This window comes from Vicugna pacos, chromosome 1, assembly GCF_048564905.1.
Source record: "Vicugna pacos chromosome 1, VicPac4, whole genome shotgun sequence".
Taxonomy (NCBI): Eukaryota; Metazoa; Chordata; class Mammalia; order Artiodactyla; family Camelidae; genus Vicugna; species Vicugna pacos.
In genome coordinates this window covers 51,237,250-51,240,933 of record NC_132987.1, presented here as the reverse complement: position 1 = coordinate 51,240,933, position 3,684 = coordinate 51,237,250, and the positions used below count along the sequence as shown (strand labels likewise).

The 3,684-nt window shown below is 36.6% G+C and overlaps 1 long non-coding RNA gene across 1 annotated transcript; it reads left to right on the top strand.

Moving 5' to 3' along the window:
- Positions 1 to 246: 246 nt before the first annotated feature.
- Positions 247 to 3,434, top strand: LOC140696497 (uncharacterized). The gene is made up of 2 exons (XR_012072935.1): positions 247 to 533; positions 2,949 to 3,434. It is a non-coding gene; the product is annotated as an uncharacterized lncRNA (long non-coding RNA).
- Positions 3,435 to 3,684: the final 250 nt, after the last annotated feature.

Genomic DNA, 3,684 nt, shown 5'->3' with positions numbered 1-3,684 from the left:
AATTTAATAATAACATACTGATAATGTCAATAACAAAAGTGCCAAATATTTACTGAGCACTTACTTTGTACCCGGGACTGAGCTAAATACCTACATGCGTGCCCTCAGAATAAACACCTTTTCTGTTTTGCAAGCTATTTTTGTCTCTGATCATAAATGGTCTGTGGAAACATAGACTATGATTGGTTTCATCACAGTCCACTCTATGAGATGACAATTATCAATTGTGTTGCCATCTGACTGCTTTGAAGGAGCCCTTAACTGCCTGAGAGCCACACTCAAGAACAAACTGACTATACGATGCTTACACTGTAGCCAGAAATGGGCAGATGGAGGACCACCTCCCTGCCCACCCCACAGTGCCATGGAACAACACAGCTTCAATTTATTCTTAGGCTACTAAACTCAAGTTCAACATCTCTCACCATGACCAAACCAATCTCGCTTGAAATGCCACCTTAATTTGAAGCTAGACAACAAACAACGCAGCAGCCACAGTATTAGAAGTTTGGAAGAGAGAGAGACACATGCAAGTGAGCCCTGAAAATCTCTCACTGCTACCTATAAAGTTCTTCTTAAATTTAACTGCTTGGGATGGGGACGTTTTATAACATCTTCATTATCAGGAAATTCCACACCCTCTCCAGCATTTATCGTTTTTGGACATTTAATGATGGCCATTCTGACTGGTGTGAGGTGATACCTCATTATAGCTTTGATCTGCATTTCTCTGATAATTAGTGATATTGAGCACCTTTTCACGTGCCTGCTTATTGGCCATCTGTATATCTTCATTGGAGAAATGCCAGATTAGGTCTTCTGCTCATTTTTTGATTGAGTTGTTTGGATTTTTTTTTTGTTATTGACTTGTATAAGCTGTTTATATATTCTGGAAGTTAAGCCCTTGTTAGTAGCATCATTAGCAAATATTTTCTCCCAGTTCATAGGTTGTCTTTTTGTTTTGTTTATTGTTTCCTTTGCTGTGCCAAAGCTCATAAGTTTAATTAGGCAAATGCTGGAGAGGGTGTGGAGAAAAGGGAACCCTTCTATACTGTTAATGGAAATGTAATTTGGTGCAGCCACTACAGAAAATAGAGTTACATATGCTCCAATAACTCTACTTCTTGGCATATATCTGGAGAAAACTTCAATTTGAAAAGATACATGCACCCCAATGTTCATAGCAGCACTATTTACAATAGCCAAAACATGGAAGCACCCTAAATGTCCATCAACAGAAGATTGGATAAAGGAGATGTGGTACATATATATACAATGGAAGACTACTCAGCCATAAAAAAGAATGAAATAATGCCATTTGCAGCAATAAGTATGGATCTAGATATTATCAGACTAAGTGAAATACGTCAAACAGAGACAGACAAATATCACATATAGCTTACATGTGGAATCTAAAAAAATGAGACAAATGAACTTATTCACAAACCAGAATCAGACTCACAGACATAAATTACAAACTTATAGTTACCAAAGGGGAAAGACAGAGGGTGGGAAAAGATGGATAAATTAGGAGTTTGGGATTAACAGACACAAACTACTCTTATGCAGTAGATAAACAACAAAGTCCTATACTATAGCACAGGAAACTGTATTCAATATCTTGTAATAACCTATAATGAAAAAGAGAATGAAAAAGAATATGTATATATATTTATATGTATGACAATCACCATGCTGTACACCAGAAACTAATGCAACATTGTAAATCAACTATATTTCAATAGAGATGCTCATTAGCTTAATTCACTTTATAATTCTATTTGTAATAAAAACTGAAAACCTACAAAAATTTAAATATTAAGGAAATTCCACTAGAAATAAAGATGAAGTAACTCATGGAGCTTGTGGTACTGTATATTCTAAGCACATCATTATCACTTTTTAAAAAGGCTAGGTTGCTGAATATTTTTATCTTAGTCATTCTATTAATATAGCATCTGAACCTGGTCTCCCTTCCCCAAATCTTTCTTTTGTCTAATCAGTCTTCCTTCCACATGATGCCATAGTGGTAGTTCTAATAAAAATATCTGAATAGAAATAGTAAACAAATATGTAATCACAAATCTATTTTGCCCACTAACATATCTCAATATCAATAGTGTTTAATAAATATGTGTTTTTAACAAGTAAATTAATTAATCATCAAGAAAAGCATAATAAAACGGGAAACTTATTGTTGCCTATAAATCTACATTTTTGGGTTTTGTGGTTTTTTGGTTTTTTTCGTTTTTTTTAAAATAATTCTTCCCCAATGCTGACAGGAATGTGGGAACAAAGCTCCTCTTTTTTTGACAAGAGGGATTTTGACAACATAATTTTTTTCACAAGCCTTCACATCCTTTCATTCCTAAGAATTAACTCTAATAACTTACCAATGAGTAGGAAGAAAAGGCATATAGAAAGAGTTTCCAAAATTTGAAAATATTTAAAGTTCAGCAATAATAAAATGTGAAGTAAATGGTGGTACAACCACTCAGTGAAATAGTATATAGCTATCAAAATGATTATTAAATTGATAGATAACATAACAGGAGAAAAAATAACAAAACAGGCACTGTGATAATGCCTATGTAAAATACACAGAAACTCGTGCAGAAAACACTAGCAAGAGGAACTAGATTTAAATTTTGTCTGCCCAGTTAATAAATCGTGTAAATTTAGGTCGGTCAATCTCTGTGGTTGAATTTCCTCACATTAACTCTAATGTGATGGTAATGATTAAATAAGTGACTTTTGAGGGGTGCAGTAGGGAAGTAAACAAGTGCTGGGACGGAAGAGGATGAGCACCTGACAGATGTGCTGACTACAGCGTCAACACAAGGGTGATGGAAGGATGGTGCTTCACCTCTGTCTCCTGCATCCTCAGTGATGTGCTGATGGTAGACACATCCTGCTGTGCTCACCTCATCTTTCTCCCCCTCCTCTAGGAGGAAGGCCTGGCTCTGCATCACTTCCATCCACGGCGCTCCTGTCCTACTGCTCGGCGGTGCTTTCGTGCAGCCTGGAGCTCATCGTTACCTTTTCTATGTACATACAGATCCCTGAGCCCCTCAACATGGCTCTCAGGAGAGGGGCATGTGGGGTCCCTCTTCATGGACCCTTCAGCACACAACCAAATGCACTACCACAAGTTATTTTGATTTTTAAAATACATTGAGATTTGGCAATCATACCGACAGGAGAAGTATGTAAATTGTCCATCATTCAATCAACAGTAGCTCTTATTCCATTTCTTCCTCTTAATCATATTTTATCTCATAGTCACATAAGAGCTAAGAAACAAATCCTGGTTTTCCTTGGTTTGTATTTCACATCCACTTAGTTTTACAACTTGCTGAGTTGTACATAGCCTTGTTCCCAAGATTAACTAATTCTGTAACTTTCTGGTGCCGAAATAAATGTAATAACTGAGATCAATGGTAATTAATTCCCAGGAAAAAAGATGTACCAAGGGGAAAGCCAGAGATAGGCCATTATGACTTCTACGAAAGAACCCTTTGGAAGGCAGGATTACCTTCAATTTGAATTATGCTCCCAATTCAAAGGTAAGTGGTTCGACTCAAAGTTTTTTTGTACCCACTACTTCCCTAGGGCAAGAGTCCTGCAAGCAAATACCTTTCATTGTGCCGGCTCCTTTTGTGTTTTTCACAATTAGCTTATCTT